A 26,585-nucleotide genomic window follows, 5' to 3' on the forward strand; every position below is an offset into this window, starting at 1 on the left:
TATGCCTGTACTTTACACTCTGTCCGGGGGCCAACTGGATCCCTTTTCTGCGTTGGGTAAATGTCAGCGTAGAGCAGCAGCACCTCTGACTAAAAAAAAAAAAGCACCAAAAAAAGCTGCTTTTGGGAGCCGTGTGCCCCAGGTGTGGGCAGGGCCAGCTCCCCTCTCCCTGCCCGGTCCTGGCACGGGCATCCCTGAGTTGGAGCCCGAGCCACGGGAGCCGCAAGCTCCGGGAGCCCGCAGGTACGGCAGCGGCACGTGGGGAGGGAGCTTTATGGGCATGATTTAGTGAATATGAGAACATATTTTGTGCTCCATTGTTTAGACTCAAGAAGGCATAAAATCTTTAACATCTATTTATCACGTAGCTGTTTTAATGTAAACATTTGTCTATTTGGATGAAGTGTTTTCATTATTAAGCTAATTTCCACATGTTTCAGATAGACTGATGAGTTCGAAGCAGAGCACTCGCTGATGAGAAACGAAATTCGGCCGCGGCTCAGCCTGCTGTCAGATACATCTTCATTAGTTTTTGTCATTCACTGATGGCAAATGCTCTATAAATGAGATGACGATCAGGTCCGCCTTGATAACTTGCCTTATCTCATTAGTTTTCACATCAAAGTTAATCAGCAATGTGAATTGTAATTGCTGGAAGAGACAATGCAATAGATCACTCGGCCTTTTTTTTCTGCGTGGCATCTTGAAACATCAGCAGGCTGGTGTGAGTAGATAGGCTCCGAAGGAAAATGATGTGGAAAGCATAATAAGCAAGCTGCTCGGAATTAATGAGCTTACCCAATAAGAAAAGAATAACCAATCAATGTGAGCTGGGCAAATATAATTTAGGAATAATTGCTTGATTGGTTGTCTATAGTAGGCTGATTTGACCACACACAAGGATTAAGAATTAAGATGTCAAGGCAAAAAAATAATTTGGCAACTGAGGGCATGTAATTTTTTGTTCCCCTCCCTTTATGACTGAAAGCGATTGCTGTTTGATATGTTATTCCCCGGGAATGAAAACATTAGACGGGCGCGCACCGGTGGGTGGGGTTCTTCCTCTCCTTTATACGCTCCTTTTATCATACAAGGTCTTTCAAACCTCGCCGGGGATATTGCGGCACGGGACATTAAAAACGAACGGGGGAGCGGCGGGGGGAGTAAAATAAAACTACAGAGGAGCCCCCAGACGTCTTCATTTGCGAGCGCTGCACGGAGAGGAGCAGGGGCTGCTCTGCTGGCAGAGCCCGGCCGTGCCCCGCTCCAGACCCCAATCCGGGCGCGATTCCTGCGCTTTTCCGTGCGATTCTCCCCACAGCCATTGGCCAATTAGTAAAGAACCCTTATATTCTTCTATCTAAACTACGGGGAAGGTTCAGCCAGAAGGTAAATTTGCTTTGATCTACATTACACCTAATTGAGTCACCACCAATGTCTCTATCCCAACATCAAGAAATGTGAAAATGTTAGATTATTTCACTGGGGATTAAACCTAATTTTCGCGTGTTCTGCATTAACCTATTAGGCTGACTCATCTGCATTGCTAATGCGGCTCAGGCAGCTGTCACCGCTAAAGAAAAACATGATCATGCAATCCTTGAATGAATGATTCCAGCTCTGATTAGTGTTAGTGAAGTTAGCTGAGCCCTGGTGATAAGGCAGGAAAATTCCCAGGTTGCCAATAGCTTTGAAAATTATCAGACTCTGGGCAAAAATGTAGCTGGCGGCTGGCGGGGCCTCCCTCGGAAGGTGGCATTATTTAAGGCCGCCTCTCTCTCCGGGCTGCTGGCCGGAGCGTGGCTGCTGCTGCCGCTCCTTCCGAGGGGCTGTGCCAGGGGTACGGATTAAAATGCTAATGGGGAGCGACCTGGACAGCCGCAGGTTTGGTTTTTTTTTCCCTGCCTGGCCGCGTCCGGGTTTTAAATGCGTTTTCCAGAGGGCAGCGGCGGCGATGCCCGAGCGGCTGTGGCCGGGAACCAGCCCCGGGCTGGGCTCCGCTCTTTGTTCCCGAGGCACCGCCGCCAGCTCCAGCCGCTCCTCATTCTATCTGTCAGATTTAAATGGGAAAAAAAAAGAGGGGGGGAAAGGCAACAATGGCCCATCCCCTTGAGATGGGAAAAAATTTAGGAGTGAGTTATCCCCGAGCAATAGAGCCAGGAGCCAATTTAATCCGATTAGCGCCTGCTGACAATGGATGCTCCTCACCCATTGTGGACAGAAGCTTTCACTTTATTTGTTTCTATTAGCCGGGAACCCAAGATATTGGAAAAGTGGAACTTTGCCCCAACAATTGAAGAAAAAACAAATTGAGAGAAATCATCTAAAGTGTCAATATTGATCTTTTGGCCCTGAGTGTGTGCGGAGAGGACTTGTTGAGTGCCCAAAGTTTGCTGTGTGCTCTCGGTGCTCCCCGAGCAGGGGGTGCTGGCGGCTCTTCCCGCCGGCATGGTGGGTGTACAGGGCAGGAGCTGCCGAGGCAGAACAGGGGGGTTTCCATGGGAAAAGACTCGGAGCTGCTCGCCAAACCACAGCGCTGATAGGAAATGCAGCAGGGCTTTAAACTGCCAGGCTGGTGTAACTCCCAGCTCCCCGGCTCACACCCTCACTGCAGGTGTCAGCAGAGGTTCCTTCCCATCACATTTCATGGGGAGAAGCTCCTTTCCACACACCCGGAATGCATTCTCCTGTCTCCCACACCAATATCCACAACAGCCACGGCCCCGCTCAGCTCCCCCGTCGCTGTGTGACTGTGGTGTCATTCCAGCAAGGACAGGCCACACCTGGGCTCCATGTGCTGCTGGAGCCACCTCCCTGAGCCACCTGGGGCATGGCCGGAGTTGGGCAGGCTGGTGTGACCAGACCTGCTGCAAGGCCTGCTTCACTTTCCTGGAGCAGGATTGCCCTCGGTGCTGCCCTGTGCACCCAAGCCCCGCAGACATCCCCAAGAGCCTGGGAATGCCACACTGGAGATGCCCAGGCCTGTCAGGCATTGCTGGGCAGTGAGGGGCTGGGTGGAGATGGATGCCAAGGTCAGCACAGGGTGGTGACCTGTTCCCTCCAGATCAACACTGCTGGCATTAAAACACAGCCTTCAGAGCCCCAGGGACTCCAAGGGGAATGGGAAGAGAGGGATGTGTGGCAGCAGGAGCACTCCTTTCACTAAGGGTCCTTCCTGGGGACCCCCACCATGGGCTGGCAGTGCTGACCAGGGCAACTTGGGTGGTACAAATCATAAGATTTGGGTTTTACTCCCATGTTTTTTGCTGTCTGGAAAAGCTGGGACCCACTGTGAAGAGCTGTGTTCCCAGAAAAGGAGCTGCACTGCAGGTTGGGAGAGGTGCCTGTTAACATCCCAGGCACCTGGAGTAGCTGCAGACCAGAATTTTGTGTCCTGATCCACATCCTCACAGGTCAGGGGGGAATTTCCCTGAGCACCCATCCCTCTCCTCCCCAGTGGTGCTGCCCTGTGAGCGACAGCCTGCCTGGGGAAAAAGGCTCGGGGGAGAATTATTTCCCAGAGTTACCCCAGAAAAATTACTTCTTATCCTTAAATGGAATTTTTTTTTCTCCCTTCTGTTCCAGTGAACGGCTCCAGGTGTCAGCTGAGCAAAATCAGGATCAGCTTGCAGTTATTCCAGAGTACGTGTCCAGGTGCAGAATATTCCGGAACAGGTATTTCACTTTAAATTCATGCCCCATCTTATTCCAGAATATTTTCCCTGCATAGAGAAGCACTTGGCTGGGGTCTCCGCTTGCTGCCGTACCAGTGATAAGATGGATTGGCTGATCTAATAGGTCTTTTCAATCTCTGATTTTGAAAGCTAAGATTGGGAAATTAATTTCAGAAAGGTCAAAACAGAGCAAGGCTATCCTGCTGCTGTGTGATGGATCCTATTTTTTTTTTTAAATCTGCCTATTGAGGGAAAGGTTAGTTATTCAGCATCCTGCAAAAGAAAGAAATAAATAAAGCAGGCCGGGGAACACAAAAGTGTATAGATCTGCTGACCCATTCGCAATCCTCAGTTAATGAGAGCGCCGGGGAGCGGCAGCGCTGAGAGGCTGCGGGGCTGGGGGCGCCGACCCCGCGGGCGGGGAGCGCGGAGCGCCGCGTCCCCTGCGCGCGTGGCCGCCGCGGTGGCCCCAGCCTGGGAGGTCTGCTCCCACCCCCCGCCTGGGAAAACGGAGCAGATCCCTGGGGTGTTCCAAAAAACCCATCCCGAGGCACTGGGGGGGGGGCAGCGGCACCGCTCGGAACCGCTGCGGTCACGGGGAGGTTTGGGGAGTTGTGCTGTGGGGTTTTAGTGTGTGGAGAAACAGAAGACTCAGAAGGAAAGGGGGGGAAAGGAAAAACAAAGGTTTCGTGTAGGTGTTTGTTTCCCTGCTTTTTATTTATTTGTTCTCTTCCAACACAGCCAAACAGTAAAATGGAGAGTGAATTGCTTTAGTGCTTTTACAGACCAGGGAATCAGGGGGAGGTTAGGAGGGAATGACTTCTTAATTAACAACAAAATAGATTTCTCGTTTGTTTCCCTTTTTTTTTTTTTTTGGCATCTCCACATGATATATTCAGCAACCTGCTGAGCTGTCCTTCCTCTGTCCGCTCCTCTTCTTATGGATTAATATGGGATGCTGGATTTTGGGAAGAAATCCACCGGTTTCAGCATCACTGATCAGACCTTGTCCCGACAGCCCGGGGAGGTTGTGCTGTGCCTGGGAGGTGCCACCTGCGGGGAGTCCTGCTGGCTGCTGCCGTGCCTGGGACTGCTGTGCAGCCCCATCTCCCAGTGGGGTCCCCATGGGGTGTCCCCCAGGGCTGCTGCAGGGAGGAATGGGGTGAGGGACAGGCTGAGGCAGCTGAAGAGCTGAGCTGTGCCCAGTGCAGACCTCACGAGGCCCCTCTCCCTGCTTTAAGGACAGGCTGTCCCGTGAGCACTAACCTGGCTCTCCTCAGAGCAAACCCAGAGAACCCTGCTGATTGCTCTGGAGATGGGATCCTGACTGGAATACCTGGCCAAGGCAACATTAATTAACACACCCATCTCAGGTGTAATTCACCCCTGAACCTGTACGAGCCAATGTCGCTTCACAGCTCCCTCTCTGCAGACAAATCCTAAACGTGTCTGCATCCAGGGCTGTCCCTACCATTCCTGGAGCTCTCCACTTCCTGCTTTTCCTGTTGCTTTCTGCAGCCAGCTGCACAAAACTCAAACAGGAATTATGGCTGAAATAAATATCTCCAGTTGAGGGTTCTGCTCCCAGGTTCAGTAGTAAATGGTAATTATTAGTCAATACACACAAACTGCTTCGTTTCCTTAGCACATCAGGCCACGCTGGGGGTAAAGCATAACTTGGGAAATGGGTTGTGTATCTCATTCTGAACACAGGATGCCAAGGAAAATGCTGGAGCACACAAACACATCTGGGTTATCCTTTACCAGCAGAGAATCCCTAGCAGGTTTGACTGGACACCAGAGCACCTCTGAGAACCTTGGGATTTCTTCCTGTAACTTTCAGAGGAATTTTTCCCAAGTCCTCATGTTCCTCCCCTATGAAAGGGCATCTTTACCTGCAAGAGAATCCAGGTGTCCAATACTCAAGCTCAGGGTCAAAAAGAAGTTCGGGGCTTTATTATACTCTTCTTCCTCTTTTTTTTTTTTTAATGTGTGTCATGGACTCTCAAATTCAACCACCGCTTAACTGTATAATTTAAATGTTTTATTATCATTAATGCAGCAACTTCACATTGAGTGTGCACTTGTGGCAAACAGGCGTGGAGAAACAGAGTAATTCTTGGTGAGGGCACCACAAAGGTGTGACTCTGTTGGCATGGCCTGGGGGGAATGAGGTCCCCAAAAATTGTCCCTGCTCCAGCACATGCTGGCTTGTGGCTTGAGCTGCTCCATGGGGATCTCTCACCCTGGGAAAGTCCCAGCTTTCCTGGGAGCTTTGCCCTGGCTGAGAGCCCCATCCCAGAGCTGCTGTGTGGGCTGTGGGTCCTCAGCCTCTGGCAGAGCCCAGGAACACCGGGGAAATAGCCATAAACCCTATTTAAATAGGGAGCTGGTGGGAGGGAGAGGGGAACATTTATTACCGTCTAATCCCGCTCAGGTTTTCTACACCATATGTCTGAGCAGCAGAACATGTGAAATGTGTACTAATTACTCTGCCTGTGTCATGTGTGTATATTTTATATGCAGTCCCTGACCTTTTTGTTAATAACTTCACATTATATTCATTGACCTGAAACAAATTGAATTCAGTGGCACTCACTCCAGAATTGAATTACATAGTCTTCTTAATTGGTCTCTTATTTAAATGTGGAAAAGTAACAGTTTACCACCTGTAATTATTCTTTTCCTTAAGAAATTCCTGTGGAGAGCGTGTGTGTGCATGTCCGTGGCACACGTGCTGGGCTCGTGTCCGGGAGGAATTCCCACAGGAGCCCCAAGCAAAGCTGGCACCAGTGGGGCAGGAAAAAAAACCCCTAAGAGTTCTGTCCATCCGAAGCAAAACCACTTGTAAAAGTGTGTGAAAGCCCTGGGAGCATCTCGCTTTGCCAGGTGCCATCCCGGGACACGGAGAGCACCGAGAGTGGAGGTGGGAGCTCTGGGAATGCTGACCCGCCGTGGGGGAGAGCCCGGCTGCCTGGAACCTCCGCTCGGCTTTCATCCTTCCGAGGCTGAGTTAATTGCCGAAGCCGCGAGGAGGAGACTTACTCTTTACTTACTATATTTAACTTAAAAATGCAAATGTTATTAGTGTCCCGATCAGTGATAAGAGTGCCTTTGTGCCAGGCTTTAACCTCCATTAGGGGGGATTAGGAGGACGTATCCACATTGGCATTTTCCAAGTGTCACTGTGACAGCACTTGCTGCACAAATGCCTGGCTGTCACACTGAGGTTTATCACCAGGTTTTTTCCTGCGAATGCAGACTAATAAGCCCAGAAATTACAATTGCCTCCCTGCCGAATCTGTGATAGGCGGAAATAATGATATCAGTGCCCTGCTAATCTCCTGCCTCCGCGCTTGGCACCAGCCTATTGAGTCACCTGTCATACGCCGCTTTGATGAGGCGAATTCAATCTCTCAGCTATAATGACAATGGAGCCATTTTAATGTTTGGAAATGATTATGTGAAGGTTTCTCTTTGCTCTGTCTTGGCAAGCAAACCAGGTCAGCGTTCCGGCTGTGCCTCCCGCCGCCGCTAACGACTTGGAAGGAGCTGGCCTGTATTAAGTGAATATGCCAAGTTATTAGAAAGGAGATGCCGAAGGCGGCTGGAGGGGGGGAGACTCTTTTTATTTCCTTTTTCACAGCAAGCGTGAGCCTGAGAAGATGCTTCACACACGTGAGCATCTCCCACGCACCCACGGTGCCCGGCGGGCCACGAGAGCCCCGTGCGCCGCGTGCCGGCAGCCACAGGCTGCTTGTCCCAAAATCCACCTGGGAATGGCTGGCTTTGCACAACAGGCCACGTGGAGCTGGCTCGGTGAACAAACCAAGCTCCCAAACCTGTTCCAAGCCCTCCAGCCTGCTGGTGTGTTGGGAAGGGGGCTGCTGGAGGGCTGCACCTGAGGCCTGGCTGGGTGTTCGTGTCAATTCACTTTGGGGTAGAGACACTGAATTTCTCCTTCTCTCAGGTGTCTCTGTGTGTGAAACTAGGTCACACTCCACCTTTGAACAGGAGCTTAAACATTTGTTTTGTTTATTTGAATATAAAAGGAAAATGACTGTGTTTACTCAAGCTTCCAGAGGTCCCAAATGCACGGAGAAAAGTGTCTTCAGCTGGATGAGGGCTTAAGTCACCTTGGAGAAGTGCAGGGTCTGTCAGAACCTGCTGCTGGAATTCCATAGGTTGGGTACAACCTGGGGACTCTTGGTGCTGCCCAGTCTTCCAGCTGGATGGCCTCTCCCTGGCATCTCTTCCAGGATCCTGTGGGATGGTGACACGGCCATGGCCCAGTCCCACAGAGAGGCCGGCACATCCCAGCGGGATGCGCTGCTTCCCACAGGGTTCCATCACCACTGCCCTGCAGGAGCCGCTGGCACTGAGACGTTTGCCACCTTCCCTTGGCCTTCCCTGCCAGGAGATGGGTTTTAACCAATACAACATTAATTTTCCAGGATCTTGACCAAGTCCTTGCTAGGGCAGGGGTAAAGCAGCAGAATTTCAGATGTCAAGCTTTTATTAAGGCGAGCGCCTTAATAAAAGGATGGGTGTCCTGGATGGGTGTCCTGGGCTGCTCTTCAGTGGGTGAATGCAATTGTTGGGCTGGAGAGAGGACAGAGCAGAACCCAATTGACCCACACCGTGCAGGGAGCAGCGCTGAGCCCCTTTCACCGAGGGTCCTCGCCAAGAAATCTTCTTTATTAGAGCTGAGTGCTGAAATTATTTCAAGGAAGCAATTATCTGTCTAATGACAACTGTGCCCATGTGAGTGACTGCCACAGAAAGAACCAAGGCAGTGGGTTTGGAGATGGGCTGAGCAGGCGTCAAAGTGACACAGGCACACGGGGCTGTCCCCTCGTGTGTGTTTGGAGGGATGCTCCTGCTGGGAGCTTGGCTCTGGCCTTCCTGCTGGGAACGGGATGGGTGATGGCATCGATGCTGGGATGTCCTTTGGTTTTGGGCGCGTCCCCACCACCCTGGAAGAGCCCAGCTTGGGCCTGGGCATCATGCTGCTGCCCTGCCAGGCCGGTGCCTGCATGGTGGGGAGCTGGGCACCGCCACCCCCACATCCATCTCCCCTAATTAAGGCAGCCAATCTAATTAGGGCGGTGCCCCGCGCAGCCACCCCATGGGGGCGCATCAAAGCCAGCGTGGGGCTCGCGCACGGGCAGCGCAATTACCCAAGTTAAGAAAACATCCCTGTAATTAGCCAGGCAACTCCGAGCACAAGGAATGGAAATTAGTCACAGCGCAATAAATTAGTCGGTGCATATATTACGTGCCGGGAGCACCCCGGGGGCCTCCTGTTTTCAAAGCTTTGGTTTGCAGCCCCATGCCTCTCAATAAAGCATTCATCCCTAGGTGATTATGTGCCAGCAAAAGGAGTTTTTAACTGAATTACAAATTTTCTTTTCTAATTCTTTTGTAGGCAGAATTGGGATCCCTCACTTTTTTCTCTCTCTCTCTCTCTTTTTTTTTTTTTTTTTTTTTTTTTTTTTTTTTTTTTTTTTTCTGAAGGTCCGGGTAGCAAAGCCACTTCCCTCCCCCTTCAGCTCATAATTAATTTTCAGCTTTTCAGGGTGCTTCAAGACCCTGCATTGTTTGCTTTTAATTGGGAGCGGTAGTTAAGGAACTATTTCAGAATCCCTCCCCAATTCTGAACTATTTTAGCTGTCGTTTCTTTCCTGGGGGAAGAAAAGGGGAGGGCGAAGCAGGAAATTGGACTGTAGCAGCACATAACATTTGCATCAAAATAATACAGCCGGCAACAGAAAATCACAATCACATCACTCAGAAGGAAGGAACAGAATACAAATTAAAGGAATAATGTAAATTTTTTGCCATTAAGCTTCAATGACCATTTGAAATGGTGCAAGGCACAAAGGTTTTGATGAGCATCATCCAGTTTGATTATTCATACTTGTGCTTCTGCTTGAATTAAAGTAGGAGTGCTAGAGCCTGTTAGAGCAAAATATTTGAATTGGTAGTGAACTCTCACCTTTACTTGCATCCATTTACTTTTCAAATGAATACCAGATAAGTTAGTGCATTTTATAATCGGCCTGTTTTCCAGTGAGTGCTGTCATTACATACCAATTTCTTTTAGAAGTGCTTCCTAAGAAACATTAAATACTTACGAATAAGGATGTGTCCATCACCGGCAGCAGCCCTCTGCGAGCAGGCAGGTTGTGTGTCCTCCCTGCCAGGGCTCTGTGCGTGGCTCCTCCAGCCCCGTGTGGGGCTGCCAGCAGTGTCTGACCTGGATAGGGAGCTCCCTGTGGGCTACAGGCAGGGATCCAGCCCCTCTGCCCCACTTGGAGGTGTTGGTGTTGGTGTGCTGCAGAGCCATGTGCAGGAACATCCCTGCCAGGCTTTCCAGCAGCAGCCATGGGAGGAAAGAGCACGGCAGGAGCTCTCCCTCAGCTCCCAGCCTGCAGCTTTCTCCCCTGAGCTGTCGCTGCTTCATCCCAGTTCCAGCGCTCGCACACACAGATGGCTTGTAGAGAGGAAAAACGAGAGCAAAGACCAGGACTGGTGTGAGTTTTGAGGTGCTGCCCTGTGAATAATTATGGATGCAAGGAAAAAGCAAGGAGCATTAGGGTAGGGTGGCAGGAACCAGCCTGGAGAAGCTTCCCTGGGGCCTGGTCTGACCAGCGTGAGGGGCTGGCAGGTTGCTGGGTGCCTTGGGAGCAGAACTGGCCAGGTGTGTGTCTGAGGAGATACTGTGGGATTTAATGGCCTCATAAATTGCAGCAGGAGAAATTTAGCTTGGCTATTGAGAAAAATTTCATGTCCAGAAGGGCTGTTGGGCATTGGAACAGGCTGCCCAGGACAGTGGGAAGTCATCATTCCTGGAGGGATTTAACAAATGCATCGATGGGACACATGGGGACATGGGTTAGTGGTGGCCTTGGCTGTGCTGGGGGAATGCTTGGACTTGATCTTAGAGGGCTTTTCCAATCTAAATGATCCTATGGGCTTTTGAAATCAATGCAGAGAATCCCAGAAAGATTTGGGTTGGAAGGACCTTAATGCTCATCTCATTTCACAGGCAGAGACACTTTCCACGATCCCATCCAACCTGGCCTTGGACACTTCCAGGGATCCAGGGGCATCCACAGCCAAAGCTGGTTTGCTAAGTAATAATTAGGTTATTCCTGATGAGCAACGGGCTGGTGGTGCTGCTCAGAGCCATTCCCCAGCTCCAGGAGCTTGGAGGTGTCAGCAGAGCTCCTGTGGGCTGGCAAACACCCGCTGCCGGACCAGCGGGAGCCGCGGGATGCCTCACCCTGCCCCGCTCCAGGGCTCCATAAAATGCCTTTTATTAAGATGAGGGAGGGGGAAATCAATGCGACTACACATCAAACCCGAACAAACCTCCGGTTTAGCAATTCCCGAGCAATCCCTCAGGAGCCAATGAAGGCCGGGTTATTTAAATGAGAAAGGCCGGGATGAATGCCTGCCTTTGTCCGGGCGCTTCCCCAAGGTGATCTGGGTTAAACCCGTGCTCTCAGGGTTAATTATCAGCTGCTTTTCTTTTAAAAATGTTTTTTTCCTTATTGACACAGGGGGGTTGATTTATGTAATATCCATCATAATTCCCAGATTTCTGTAGATTACAAGGTTATCCCCACGCACCGCTCTGCTGGTGGAGGGGCTCTGCACTGGCCTCCCTCCTCGCTCCGGCCACCACCGCCCACCCTCCCGCTCCCTGGCCCTCCTTAATTAGGGATGTTTAATACAAGGGACTCTGGGGTGCAATTAAAACCAAATAAAACAAAAAGGCGGCATGGAAAAGCGCAGCCCTGCTCTTTCCTTCCATCTTCTCCCCCTCCCTGATGTCTGTGGTGCCTCTCCAGCCCACCAGGGATGGTTTTTGGGGACCACCAGCACCAGCCCAGCAGAAGCCCAATCCTGTTCTCTCCAAATGGGGGGAATGGCCCCCCCATGCACCTATGGGGTCAGAGACCTCCATGTGCGCCTGGAGGTGATGTGGGACCTCTCTTGTCCTCATCAGTAGTTCCAGAAGAAGAGGCTGGATTGGCATCCGTGTTTCCAGAGCAGGTCTCCCAGTCCTGAATCCCCTAGTCCTGGGGAAAAGGAGTGGTGCCTGGCCCCTCCAGTCCCGAGGTTTGAGATGCCCCTGTGGTGTTGAGGAGGTTTTCCTGTGCCCAGGCTGGGCTGGCAGGCAGGAGGAAGCACTCCCAGCTCCCGACACACGCAGCACCTCAGAGACTTCGGGAAGGAGCGTTCCTTGGGCCTGGCTGCTCCGTGTTACTCGTCTCTCCATACTTATTTTTCTTCCTCCCATCCTTTGGGATTTTTCCTGCTTCCCCCTTGCCCAGTGCCTCAAAGCCTCAGTGCCTTTGCAGGTCCTTTTCCATGTCCTTGTTTTCCGGCGGCTGGCCTGTGTGTGGGCAGCCACGGATTTCTGACAGCGCCGAGCGCATCCCTGCCGCAAACCACGGCTTTCAGGGATCATTCCACTCGACTGGCTGAGAAGAAAACTGCTCTGATAGAAACTATGTCATAATAGTTGGGAGCTGGATAACAACGCCCCGCTGCCGGGGCTGATCTATTCTCCTACGCCAGCGCAGGGAATTGGTCTCCACCAAAGCAGAAAATGGAGCTGGCTTTTCAGGAGGGTTTAAAATTAAGTGGCTCTGGAGTCACCAGATGATGATTTTGGTAATATTTCTGTGGCTAAGCCAGCCCTTTCATTCTGGGAGGTGCTGGTCTGCAAAGCAAATGTCCCACAGCATCAAACCAGAGCTCCCCACAAAAGTTTAAGTTTGGCTTTGAGCTCACCACAGCAGCACTGAGGGGATGGGAGGGTGCTGCTAGTGAGGTTTAAGAGCAGCAGGCTGAGCGATGATGAGAGGAGTGACACATGCTCTGGATTTGCTCAGAAATCAAGAACGACTGCCTAGGTTTGCTTTGGAAAGGCAGAATGAGGGGGCTGCTTGAGAGTGAGGGCTGGGCACCTCTTGGATGGCGGGCAGAGTGACACAGGTGACAGAGCCACCACTGGAGCAGGACTGGAATAACGGGCTCAGGGCTGGAATAACGGGCTCAGGGCTGGAATAACGGGCTCCTCCCATGTCTGGCTGATGCACGTGGCACTCCACCCCAGCTGGCACCCTGGCAAGGGTCCCCAGGCAATCTGAGGAATTGGTTCAACTCTGGGTTTTCCAGGAGAGGAGGTGCAGTGACCGCACAGCAAGCACGGAGCTCACAGCAGGTCCCTTCCGGTGGCTCCCGGTGCTGTCCCAGCTGGAGGCTGCCTGAAAAGTGACGTTTTTCCATGATCCAGCACCAGCCCAGCCGGATGCTGCATCCATCCCTGCAGAGTTGGCCACTGCTCCCTTTTCCTGGCACACTTTGTGCAGCCAGAGTTGGCTTGTGTGATAAACGGACGCGGTTCAAAAATATGACTCCTCTGAACTTTTTAACCTCACACGAAAGGGAGGAATTCTAAGAGCAATGGGTAAAATTCAATTAACTGAGATGACAGAAAATAATCTACTGAGCACGTACATCAGGCAATTGGAAGCTTTCATACCTTTCAAAAAGGAAATAACCTATTTCTTCCCTTGTTATCTAATGACACAGGAGTTTATTTCTCTGGAAGCAGTTACAAATCTACCTAATGGGGCCTAAATGCTGTTGCCAGGCAATTAGGGGTTCATTGTGTGGCTAATTCTTTCATTTCCGTGGCGGTGGTGATTGCGGTGGCGGGCAAGCCGAGGTCCCTGGGCTGTGTTTGTCCCCTGGGCCATGTTTGCTCCTGTGTGGAGCACACCTCTGGCTCTGGGTGTGCCCGTTCTCCGTGGCTCTGCCCGGGACACTCCTGGCCTTGTCACTCCATGACTTGTTCAGTGTCTGATCCTTGAGTTATCCCGTCTCTCTGAGCTGGTTCCAAAGGTTCCTGCACAAGCTCTCTGCGCAGCCCAGGCAGCTTTTGGTTATGAATGAGTGCAGAGACACACACAGGGGCATTATTTATCTAAAATATATAAGCAGGAGGAATCTTCATAAATCACAAGCTGCTATTATCCTGGGGTTCATGACAGCCATATCTTTTTTTTTCCACAGAAACACAGAATACATTAAACACCCCAGGCCTTGGAAAGGGACCTTTCAAACCTGTGCAATTGCTCTGTTTATCCTATTCCTTTAGCATTTAATATTTGAAGTCTGTTCTACACAATCAATCTTAAAATTACACAATTGATCTTTAAATTAGGATTTAAGCCAGAATTTATTGAGGGAAGCTCCTGTATCTGCCTGTAGGAATATTGTTGTTTATGACCTGGGGAGTGGGGAGTCAATCCTGGAGGGAGAGCCTTTGGAAAACTGTTTTACATTGGGCTCTGCTCATGTCAGGCCTGTTGGGGAGCACTGGCAGGCTTGGGGGAAAGGCTGTGCCTGGAGCAGGATGCTGCAGGAGGCCTGGGATGCTGCAGGAGGCCTGGGATGCTGCAGGACATTGCTGCCCTGCGGTGGCACCTCACAAGATCGTTCCAAAAGGCCCCTCCTTGGGCTGCACTAATCAAGGGCTGTGCCCAACAGTTTACTACAGCATTTAATTAAACAAATTTACCTTTTGAGGGAAAATATTTCGCAAGCAATTTGGGTTCTGGTGTATCAGAGCCTTTTTTGAGGTGACTAGTGCTTTTAACCACTGTCTAAAGTGCAGGCGGTGTTAATTAGCATATTTAGGATTAAGTAGATTTAGCATGCAGTAATCATTCCCTAATTCAGTAAGAACTATCTCTGGTGAATAGTGGACATTAATGACAGTTGCAAGAGCTTAGATATTACATAATCACTAATTACATTCTGCACAATTAGCGGAGACTCCTCAGTGTGAATGGCTAATGGCTGATTTGTGTCAGCAGCCTGTTCTGGCTGTAGAGAAATATAAACAGTCTGCATAATGTTCTGAGGGAATTAGCATAGGGAAGGAGGTTATCTGTGGAGGTGGGAGGCCAGAGGAGCTCTGATGGATGGGCTGAGCCTGGAGCCAGCGTCGTGCCTGGACACACACCTGCCCTTCCTCACGGATGGCCTCAGAATGCCACCACACGCTTCCAGGCTCTCAGCTCCCATGGGCAGAGGATAAATCTGGCACCCAGGGGCCTCTGAGGGAGTGGTGGGGTGTTCTATGAGTGCTGAGTGAAGCAGTGCAGAGCTGGCACCCACAGCCAAGCCCTTGGTCCATGGAGGCCTCGTGCTCCGTGCCAGGGAGCAGCCGGGAGTGACACACGGCCTGCCAGGGCAGGAGCAGGGAGCAGTGACATGCAAGTGCTGCTTGGTTTGTTTGGGGGTATTTTCCCACCACTCTGTCTCTGAAAACTAAAATGCAATAGTGTCTTGCCCTGCCACATTTGGCATTTCCTCACCATTAACCATTTCCTAAAAGGATGAAAAAGCTGAGCTTTGCTTTCTGCCCATCGTGCGTGTCAAAGCTGCCCCTCAGGAAAAGGACCTTCCTTGGGTGAACCTTCCCGGAATTTGGGCATCACTGAGGTGGCAGGCAGGGGAATCAATCCGTGCCCCATTAATTTTTAGTGATGGATTCTTACAAGCAAATTCAGGCTCCCGCATTTGTTGTGTGATTAAAATGAGGAATAGCAGTATTAAGCTGAGAGAATAGTTTTGGACAAATCCCAAGCTGGAGACCAGCACTGGGCCCCTATACCTTGAGGTATTGGGTATTTTAAATTAAGATTGCATGTGGTTTTAAAAGGCATTGTCAGAGCAAAAGCAATTTAACAAAAGGCAATGTATCTGACGGCGACTCTCCTGTCTGCCAAGTGCTCTTCTCTGCGAGCGCATTGTAGGGAAGCAGATTACATCTCCTGAATATTTTTGTCTGTTGCTCGGTTCATTTTCATAATAATAACTCGCATCCGTCTCCATCCTTTCATGTTGAAGGGTTGCAAACTATTACACAAACACACCCGCTCCTGACGCAGCCACCTCCGGGGGACAGCCAGCGGCTTTCGGCAGCGGGGAGCGGGATGTGGCCGCCCTGGGGGACACTGACCCCCTCTGGTCGGGGCATGAGGGGTTCTGGGGAGCCCCTGCCTGCAGCACACCCCACCTCGTACCTCCAGCATGGACCTGTCAGTGCCTGGCTGCTGGGGAGACATGGGGTGGGTGAGTCCTGGTCCCGCCTGTGCTGCGGGGAACCTGGAGAGGACACACGGCAGCTGTGGCTGCCCCTGGATCCCTGGGAGAATTCCAGGCCTGCTTGGATAGGGTCTGAAGTGACCTGGGATAGTGGGAGGTGTCCCTGCCCATGGTGGAGGGATAGAACGAGATGGACATTAAGGTCTTTTCAAGCCAGGATTCTGTGTCTGAAGGAAAACACCTCAAAGCTCTGGAAGCCTCAGTGAGACTACTTCTGCCCCAGTACACGAGTGACTGTACCCCATTCCACACCCCCAAGCAGGACTTGGGGAGGGTTTATAACATTGCAATGTTGTTTCCCAGCTTCTGGGATGTTCAGAGTCTGAACACACCGGCCTTTGGGTTCCTTGTCTAGGAACCCCATTTTTTCATCCCTGTGGGGCGGCAGCTGTGCTGGCACAACGTAAAGAGAGCAATGGTGGGGCTGAAGCCAGCAGGATTTCTCCTCAGCGTGCTGGGGAGGAGCAGTTCAGGGGGCAGACGTGGCATGGACAGCACTGTGTTCAGTTAGGGTTGCTGAAAGCCACTCTCCTCAGTGTCACCAGTGGCTTTTCTGTGGCAAGGACCAAGCACAGTGCGTGCCATGCCCTCCCTGCCACCGGCTTCAGAGTGTCCCAGCTTCTCCAGCCTGGCGCTGGGGGCTGGAGACAAGTCTCAGGCCCCAGCACAGGGCAGCATTTCCCTAAGTGCTGTTTGCTGAGGCAGGTGCTATTCCTTACATTATCGCCAGGACATTTAAATCTCACTGATTGGCATTGTTGTCTCAAAGACAGTGTTTTTCCTGCTGAGAAACTGCATTAGATCGGCGAAACGGAGCTCATTTCCATTCACTCAGCAGTCTCTCTAGAAATGACATGCAGTGCTTGAAACTGTTTATTTCCAAATTCAGGCCTCCTCCGCATCAGTCATCAGCTTCAATTACCAGTTTTCCGGAGCCGAGCCATCAGGCAGTCTGACACGAGGGTCCAACCTAATTCCCACCTTCTCCAAAGTCAAGAGCATAATGTGCAGATGAAAAGGTGGAAAATAGCCTGGACTTCATTAGCATGCAGAGCCCGGCTGTTCATTTGCTTGCTGCGAATGGAAGTTCTGACACTCGGCGCCTTCTGCAATATGAGAAAAGTCCTCTTCAGAGTATATGATGTCCTCACCAGCCAGCAAAGGTCATCAAAAAGGCAGGCGCTGACCTTGCTCCCTGCTCTTCATGACTAGTTTATTGATTCCAGGAACACCTCATTACATGCCGGATCAACATATTATTGCCATGTTCAGCGGCTGAATTGTTTACAAGTGTCTTTATAACCAGCAGAAAGCCTTCCGGATGATGCATGACTACACTCATTTGGATGTGACCTGCCAATTAGATGTTATCCGATCCGGTGCCGTGTGTCCTGATCCCTGACCGGGCCCGCTGCCCTGCATCAGCACGGGCCCATTTACTACTTCTTTCGAACGGCTCTTTGGCAAAGTGTCCATTAGCCTGTCAGTCTGTAAATATTTTATTTTTTTACCTCGGCAGCGGTGGAGGCGCCGCCGGCGCTCCCGCTCTGTCATTTGCTATGCATGAAGTTGATAATCAGCTGGGGGAGGCAAGGGGGTGTTTTATGGCAGCGTCTGATGGCCCACCCCATTTGCAGTCAGCGTGCGTGGCCCGCGCTCCCGCGCCGCGTGCCACCCCGCCACAGGGACCCGGCATATTTTATTCCGGCGCCGGCACCGCGAGACTGCTGATTTATCGGTGGGGGGAAGGCAGGATTGAACCCCCCCCGTGCTCAGCCTCCCCCTGCCCTGCCTCCAAAGGCCCCATAACTTACCACCCAGCAAATGCCTTCCCCCTTCTCCGTCTTTCCGGCGCTTTGTGTTCTCCCTCGTGAATCTATTGCGCCGCGTTATTTATCCCGGCCCGCAGCCTGGGGTATTTACACACAGAGACGCGAGAACTTCAAAAATAAATCACGGGGCACGACTACTATTTTAATCTCTCATTACAGACACTTCTGTGGCTCCATAAAGAAAAGAGTGGCACGGCAGCTTGACCAGCGAGTCCGTAAAGAGAGATCTTCTGTGCCAAAAAGCGGTGCTGGGATCGTGGCTTCCGGGCACCAGAATCTGCGGTTCTGATTTTTCCACCTCAGCCTTTGGTGGTGGTAGGGTGGCTGAGATGCCAAAGGAAACTCCGTGCAGCCGTGGATGTGGCTGATGTGGCAGTGCCAGGATGCCCGTGGGGGCTGTGGCCTAGCTGGAATATGATAAAATGTTCACACCGTGGCACTCTCTGCCCAGAGCTCTGCAAACATTAATCAAGTTGCCCAGCGCCCCTTGGCAAGCGTAAGTGCTGAAATCCCTTTGGCGGGGTTAAATCCAGGGACCAGAAGGGCTAAAGGGCTCCAACGGTGAACCCACAGCCCCAAAAACACCACATCTCCAGTATGCTGCTCTCCAGAGCCAGCATTGCATCTCCCAAAATCCACCGTGCCAGGCCCTGGGCTGCCGAACCACAGGAATGTGACAGGAGGGAGGGATGCCTGCGCTGGGTGACAGAAAACAGCTGAGGGTTCAATTCCCTCCTTACAACATGAAGCACTGGGAATTGGGGGCTGGAAAGGGTGGATTTGAATTCCTTAAAACAGCACAATTAGCTTCTAAAATAAAAACTGGAATGTGTTTGTTTAATTAGAGCTGAAGCAAAATACACACTCAGGTCAAACCAGCCTCAGGCTGCAGAGACAGCACAGTGCATTGATCTGAATTTTGGAAAGGAGCAGAAAAAGCTTCCATTTCCTAGCAAATCCCTGGCTCTGGGCAGCTCTGGAGCTGCCGGTGTTGAATATTCAGAGGGCTGATTCCCCACGGTGAGCTCGGAGCCGGTGCTGCAGCCAGGTAACAGCACGAATGGAGCCTGGGAGCTCCAAATCCCAAATGTGGGATCTCCACCGGGGCACAGGGATCTCCCTCCCCGGGGGAGGTACCAGGTCTGGCCTGTCCCATGTCCCAGTGGAAGGTCTAGCCTTATTTTTGCTGTATTAAGCCTGCACTGTTTATCAAGCCCCAGACATCCCTCCAAATCTGGCACCTCATCCCTTCGCTTCTGTTAGTGTCCCTGTTACTGGATTTCTGTTCATGATGTAAATTCTCCTTTTAAATGGGAGAAAAAATCAGCTCTTTATGACAGCAGGCATTAAAGTTGTATCACTATAGAGAAGTGCATTAACCTTTCCTTTAGCTTGGAGGACTTAATAATCTTTTAAAAATCAACTTTTTATTAATTTTGGAATGATGCTTAATGCCTGAGAGGAGTGAGGAGCAGTGGCATCACCAGTGGAGCTCTTTGCCACTCTAACTTAAGGTCAGGCTTGCGAGTGCTGCAGGAGCCACGGCCCATGCAGATATGGAATCATGGAATTGTGAAGGTTGGAAAAGCCCTCTAAAATCACTGAGTCCAAGCATTCCTCCAGCACTGCCAAGGCCACCACTAAACGGTGTCCCCAGGTGCCACACCCACACATCTTTTAAACCCCTCAGGGATGGGGATTCAGCCACTGCCCAGCTCCAGGGCAGGAGCAGCCAAGCTCTGCATCTTCCCACACAGCCATGGGGGTGAATTAAACTGGTGGTGCTTGGCAAGTCTGGAGCTGGACCTCTGCATCCATGTGGGTGAGGAGGAAGGAGCCTCCTCAATTTTATTGCAAGATTTAGTTTCCCTGGCAGAAAATCAGGATGTCCTTCCTGGGCTGAAATTTGGATTTAGCAGGGCAACTGTCAGCCATTCTTCCTTGGAGATTGGGGCAAGGAGACAGCCAGGAGAACCCAGCCCCTTTCCAGGGGGTTGTGTAGGGAAGGAAGCAGCTGGAGGGCTGTAAATGCTGCACCCAGCGAGAGCAGTTCATGGGGCCACAGACCTCACATGGATCCACCTGGAGCCCGGAGCTGGGGGACGAGCCCGGCCTCACGGCACGTGTGAGCCTCCCCGTGTGGTGGGCACACACTGGGCAGGGTGGGCTCTTATTAATTATTACTAATAACTTATTTCACATATTGTTCTTGATGGGATTTGGTTGCAGAGGGCTGCTGTTATTTTAGGGATACGAATCTCTGTCTGCACAGCCAAATCCCTGGGCCAGAGCTCCGAAGCTGCCGGCACAGCCCTCGCCGAGTGTTTCCAAACTGAATAGTCATTGGTTTGGCAGATAATTCAGAAACTATTTGTATGAGCTGTTTATCAAATTATTAACTGCACAGATGTTGTTTGGTTGAAGAGCAGCTGAACCTTCTCTCTGCCAGCCGGGGAGACAAAGGTCTGCAGGAATAATTGGAGATGTGCATGGAATATTAAATTAATTTACTGCTCTTAATTCTTATGCAAATCCTGACCTCTGATAGAGCCTATCAATTACCCTGCACACAGGGAAAAGAAAGGAGAACAGTTTCTTTCTTTTCTTTCCCCCCCTCTCCTTTTTTTCCTGTTGTTCTCCAGTTTGGGGTTTTGTTTCTTTGTTGTTGTTGGTTTTTTTTCCCTTTTGAAAGGGAACTTGGGAAAGGAAATATTTGTGGGAAGAAAAAAAAGCCATTTATTTGTGGTGCAAAGGGCCAGGATTATTTAATTGAATGTCTTGGTTGCAGTGATGTCCCCTGGGAGACAGGGTGCAGTTTTTAACATTGTGGGGTGCTCAGGGGAGGCCTGGGAATGTAGGCCAGAGCTGGAATAGCTCTACATGCTTCCCCAGGAGGGGCCCCACTCTGCCAGCACCGTGGTGGGCTGAAGTGGGAGAGGACTGGAGACCCAGGCTGATCCCAGCCGGGTTTTGGTGGGGCTGGGGGCAGGAAGGGGCCCCTGGCTCTGCTGGAATCCAGCGGGGGTTTGGGTGGGTTATCAGGGAGGGCTTCCTGCCCCGACAGCAGGGCTGATTCTGCCAGTAATTACCAGGGAAGAAGAAAGGGAATTTGTTGTGAGATCCCAGGTAAAATGAAGCAGGATTTAATTGGTCCTCGTTAAACAGAGCTGGGTTTCCAATATGGAGAAGGGCCTCGTCCGGGCAGTGTTTAATTGGGGCTGTGTGTGCGCTGCGCAGCCGGGGCTGAAAGGCAGACGCGGGGCCCTGTTCTTTCATCCCATTTTCTAATAAGGATAAATAAACAGGATGAATAATGCCATCAGTCTCTCCCTCGACCCCTGTGAGACCCCAGCAATGCAGTGCTGCTCACCCCAGAGCTGCTCCCTGGGATCCATGAATCCAATGCAAGCAGGATCCCTCGGCACAGAGCTCTGTTAGCAGAACCCCCAGATCCAGCTACGGAGCACTTTGGGGAATTCTTTGGTTAGTGGCTGTCAGAGGGGAGCCTGAGGAGGGGATGGGGCTCAGGGGGCAGGAGGAAAAAGGAGGGAGAAAAGAATGGAAAATAAAATTATGTCTTTCCCTTCTATTTTTCCTTTTTTATTTTTTTTCCCCCCGTAAATCCTGGGAAGCGCTGGGAGACTGCACTCCCCCTCCCACGCCGCCCACTCGGGTAATTTCATTTATCCCGCAAATCTAATTAGCAATCCGTGGCTGACATTAATACAGATCTAATGAGGCCGGCGATGACCAGATTATCAGGCGAGCGCTGACAGCCTTAAAGGCACATCGAGCCCTGCAGTCAGTGGGACCCGGCAGGGGAAAAACTGCTTTAAACGGGGAGAAGAAAAAGAAGAAAAAAAAAAAAAAGGAAAGGAGGAAAGAAAGAAAAAAAATAGACGAGGGAGGGGGAGAAAAACATGAGGAAAAGCGGTGCGGGTAGGGCTTGGCTGCTTAGCTTATTAAGGGAGCTGGAGCTTTGCTTTTGGACGCAGTTTATCCACCAGCATCGGGCCTCTGTCCCTGCTTCTCCCGAAATACTGTTCTGCAGAGGAGAAAAAGGAGGGGGGGAAATAAGGGGAAAAAAAAATAAGAAGAAGCTGGAGCCCAAGGAGTCGCTGTGCAATTTATTCCAAGGGGTGGCTGTTGAGAAGGCGGCAATTTGCGGCGGCCGGGGGTTATTTAGTGCGATATGAAATCAAATGATCCTATTGCTCAAATAACAGTGTCTGGGAGGAGAAGCGAGCGCGCTCCAAAGGTAATTGTCTCCAGATGATATTCCTATTATCCCCCAATCCCGGCCTAAACGCTGCCAGCGCCGGACTGGAATCGATACGGGGGGAGGACCGGGGGGATCCCGGGGCCGGGGGGAGGCATCCCCGGCACTGACCCCCCTCGGGAAGGGCGGCAGGGCTTCGGGAAGACCCTAAATTCCCTGTCCGTGCCTCGGCGGGAGCGGCAACACCGGCCGGGGAGCCGATCCCGGAGCGCAGGTAAGGGACCTGCGGGGGGACGGGGAGCGGGAACGCGGCCCCTGCGTGCCCCGGCGGGCAGCCGCTCTCCGAGCGGACCCTTCTGCATCGCTTCAGCCCAGCCCGGGCGGTCGGGTCCGGTGCGACCCCCGCGGCCCCGGTCCGGCCCCGCCGCGCTCGGGCACCGATGCCTGCGGGCACTGCCGCCTGCGGTCGGTCCCGCTTGCCCGGAGCCGCTGGAAGCGCAGCCAGACCGGGGGCGCTTTCACTCGGGATCTCCCCGTAGCGGAAGGAGCGGCGGCCGCCGCTCTCCGCGGCGCTGCCCGATGGTAAAATCGCCGGAATTCAATGGCTTGAGGGAAACGGCGGGGGAGAATCCAAGGGGACGGAAGGCGGTGAGGGGGAGAAGGGAGCGAAGCAGCGGCGCCTACCTGGGCGGGGGTCCCGGGGCCGGGCTGGCTCCGTGGCCGCTGCGGCAGCGGGGACCGAACGCTCCGGGTGCCGCTCCCCAAATTCCATCGGGGCGTCCCCCGCGCCGCCCGTGGGGTGGCCGGGGTTCTGCCCGGAGCTGCGGGCACTGGACGGGGCTTTTCCCCTTTCCGCCTTTCTTTGTCAGCCTTTCGCCCGGGCGGGCAGCGCGGCCCCGGCGCTTCGAGAACAAATGCGCTCCTCCTGGATAAAAAAAAAATAATGCGAGTATTGAGGGAGCGAGGCTCCGGGCTGGGGCGCTCAGGAGTGTCCCGGCTGGGGCAGCTCTGTGCTCCCGGGGGCCAGGGTTTGCCCTGGACCCGTACCAGCGGGAGGCGGCTGTGCTGAACTAGCGGGGACACCGCGGGGAGCAGCAGGAGGAGGATGCTCGGGGTCAGGCGCCTCTCTCGGGTCAGGTCCTGATGAGAACAGGGCACAGGGCACCCCCGGGCCGCCAGGAGAGCCTGGTGTGGTTTGTGTGTCTGCAAACGGGCAAAGCATTTGGAGCCTGAAGCCTGGGAGTGAGCCCCAGCCTCTGCCCACTTGTGTGTCCACCCCATGCTGCCTCACGGGTACGTTAGAAACGCGTTTTTGAGCACTGTCAAAATGCGCTGTTGGAGGATTTTTCCATCTCTGCTCAAGCCTTTTTGTCGGCTTCAGCCTCAGGTTCCTATTTCTGTTTGGCATGTTCTGAATGGAGTGCAGGGCCCAGGGGTGCTGAGCTCCAAGCAGACACAGTTTAATTAATTGAATAGTCCCGCGCTTGTTCTCCCGCTTTTTACAAACAAATGAACAGTTGATATGTGTGGATCCTTTCACTCACCACCAGAACAATCCTCTGCACAGGACAGGGGGAAAATGCCTAATCGGTCACAGCAAACCAGCACGATGGTTTGGGGTGGGAAGTGGAAAATACCATGTTCACTCAAACCTGGATTTCACAGCACTGGGGTGAGGCAGGGTGCAGGACTCACCCCAGGTGAGACCTGGGCTGTGAGACCTGAGGAAGCACAGGCAGTGCTTCCTCAAAGGCAAGCCAGCTTCCCCAGCGCTCCCAGGTCCAGGCACTCAGCTCCAGACCTCTGGCAGAAGTGAGACTGGAACAGAGGCAGCAGCCAAGCCATGTCCAGGCAGGAGCTTGGGGTTCCCTACGGTGTGAGCCCGGAGCTCCACGCTTGCTCTCCTCCTGCATGGCCCTTTTGCTGATCTGCTCGCTTTTATTTCCCAGAGTCGCTGCTGACCCACAAGTGTTCCTGCCGAGACACAGACGTGGTGGGCAGTGTTTGAATGCTGGGCTGTGAGGAGGCCAGGGATCCTCCACGGACCCCGTGTTTGTCTGTGTGTCTGTCCCAAGAGCTTTGCCCTGCTCCCCATGCCACCAGATCCGAGTTCCTGGCCCCACAAACCACACGGCTCGCCCAAGTGCCTCCCTTTGTTTCAAACTCTTGGAGCCTGGAGCACTTGTTGAACCTGACGATGAGTGCATCAAAGTGGCTGACAATTAGGAAATAAACAAATATCATTTGAGGCGGTTTTGGGCGGAATCCAGTCATACATAGATGGGCTCGTTGCTGTTGTTATCATATTGAATATTCCTCATAGTTGGGATATTTGTGCTGTACAGCAGCGTCCCTGGCACGGCAAACGTTGCATTATCTTGCTGTGCAAAGGCTTCATTAATCAAACCAGACAATGGGCCAGACACGTCCCTTTGAGCCTGGAGCTGGGATCCTCTGGGCTTTTCACCTTGTCCAAATGCTTCGTCCCTGTCAATGCAGGCAGCAGCTCTGCAAAACCGATGGCTCTGAACTGTGGGACTGACAGGAAAATGTCTAATTCAGTTAAAAGAATTCCCCAGTTATTTTATGTTCTCCCTTTAATTTTTCATGGCGTGTAGAAGCTAAACTTTTTCAGTCTTTCCGTCTGTACATGAGATCAATCCAATCATTTTTTAAAACACTAATGAAAGAGCCTGATAGATCTGTGTCCTTTAAAGCGGCAGCAGCAGTGGCAAGCACTGAGATGGAGCAGGATGGAGTGGCCTGGCCAAGCCGTGGCCCCGCTGGCAGGAGCTGCAGAGTGGACAGCAGAGGGAACAACTTGGTCTTGAAGGTTCTGTTCTGAAAGAGGATCCTGGCAGAAACATGGCTTGGTGCAGAGGACGGCGCGACGAAAGCGAGGTAGGACCTTGTGTGCTGGGAACAGGTGTGGGCGCAGTGTCCCTTTTTCCTCACTGCAGTGTCCCCTTTTCCTCACTGCAGTGTCCCCTTTTCCTCCCCGAGCACTGCTGCTCCGGGCACAGAGCTGGCAGCAGGACAGTCGGGCACAGGGAGTCCTGAGAGCCCCCAGAGGGATGGTCTCCATCCCACATCTGTGAGGAGGGGAGCTCGTGGTGCCTGTGGCAGGCTTTGCCTTGTGCTGGGTTCTGTCTCCTCGGGTCAGGCTGTAGCTGAGCGGGGCCCTGGTCCCCCCAGCCATGGGGGGCACTCGTGGCACTGAGCTTGGCTGTGTGTTGTGAGCCATTTCTGCCGCTTGCAGTCTGGTCACTGCAGGCTCCAAAATGAGCCAAAACACCCTCTCCTGAACACAAACACGCCAGAGCTGGTTCAGCTTGGGGAACAGAAGTTGAAGGAGCCGTGGCACAGGGCGCCCACGAGTGTGAGGTGCAGATGCTTTCAGGGAAGATGAGAGTTGAGCCCTTTGGCTGTGAGTGGTCGAGTTCAAATTCAGCCTCTGGGCTCACGTCTCAGAAAGCCTGAATTCAGTTCTCATTTTTCCAGGGACAGGGAAACTCAACTCTGTCAATCTCCTCTTTCCTCTTCAGAGAGCAGCAGACACTTGAACGGAGACTCCTCGTGTTTACAGCCTGGTCACACGAGTGACTGAGACCCGAAATCTCCCTGACATCCTCTCTGGATGCTTGGCCTTGGAACAGCCTCATTTGTGCCACACATGCTCCCTTCTGCTTGTGGAGCCTTCTATACTGCACAGGACACTGGAAAAGCACTTGGAGAAGGAAGGGGGCTTCCTGGAAAACAAGTCTCTAAACCAGCCCTTCCCGCTGCCGTGGCTTTTTGGGGCTCATTAATATCAGTGGTATGTGCTTATATCTCAATTCTCCAGGATTAATTCAAAATCCACGGACAGTGACATGCCATGGGGCTTTTCAGTTATGTCACTCGGCTTTGGCCAAGGCCCTTACATTTGTAATAAACATGACATGCTTTTAACTGCTGCAGTCTCCAGGTTTTTGTGTACTCAGCTGTTGTGTTCTGCATTCCAGGTTCCTGCTGGAGGAACTCTGTCACCTTCCCCAAGGCAGCAGATCTGAGGCCAGACGTGGTGTGCACTGCTTGAGCATCAGACATGAGTAATAACAAGTTTCGAGGAACTGTACCACTTAATAAAAGCATTTTATTACATTTAAATGTATTAAAATGTGAACATTAAATTCAACGCGCTAATTACTGTTTCCAGGCACTGCCACTGACAGGAAATGGATCCTCACAATTGCTCTGCTGAGATCGCTCACTGCTGTTACTGCTCTTTGGTTCCTGGTGTGTTATTAGTGCTCTGCATTTGGGACTTGAGTCATTAACAAAAAGGACTCGTATTGGGCATTATGTAAATTCTATATGTTTTCACACAGCTACCAGGGCCTGTGTTATATGTCTCATTGACAAAAAGAAAAGCAAATGCATTCAGCTGTGCCCTGGCTTGTGGGTGAGGGATCTCAGGGGTCACCCAGGCACAGAGAGGGAAAACCTCTTCCTAACACATCTCTGTGTTTCTGCAAATCCCTTTCCAGGACAATTTGTCCTCCTCCCACTTGCTGCATGTCCCATGACACCCTACCACGGACACCAACAATTCCTGCTCTGTAAGGAGTTTCCCACTTTTCTGGGAGCGAGGGGCTTCCCATCCCTGCAGCAGGCATGTGC

General features: G+C 52.1%; 1 long non-coding RNA gene across 9 annotated transcripts in view; it reads left to right on the forward strand.

The window, feature by feature from the left end:
- LOC135297685 (uncharacterized) overlaps positions 1-26,331 on the forward strand; it is a 68,643-nt gene extending 42,312 nt beyond the window's left edge. For 3 of the 9 annotated variants that reach the window (XR_010359611.1, XR_010359609.1, XR_010359610.1), the window contains exons 3-6: positions 3,586-3,675; positions 24,641-24,824; positions 25,469-25,740; positions 25,928-26,326. This is a non-coding gene — a long non-coding RNA (uncharacterized LOC135297685). Of the gene's footprint in view, positions 1-3,585; positions 3,676-20,775; positions 22,198-24,623; positions 24,825-25,468; positions 25,741-25,927 lie in introns of those variants that run through there. The other 6 variants (XR_010359607.1, XR_010359605.1, XR_010359612.1 and 3 more) reach the window with 6 other exon arrangements.
- Positions 26,332-26,585: the final 254 nt, after the last annotated feature.

Source organism: Passer domesticus, chromosome 3 (genome assembly GCF_036417665.1).
Source record: "Passer domesticus isolate bPasDom1 chromosome 3, bPasDom1.hap1, whole genome shotgun sequence".
NCBI classification, from domain to species: Eukaryota; Metazoa; Chordata; class Aves; order Passeriformes; family Passeridae; genus Passer; species Passer domesticus.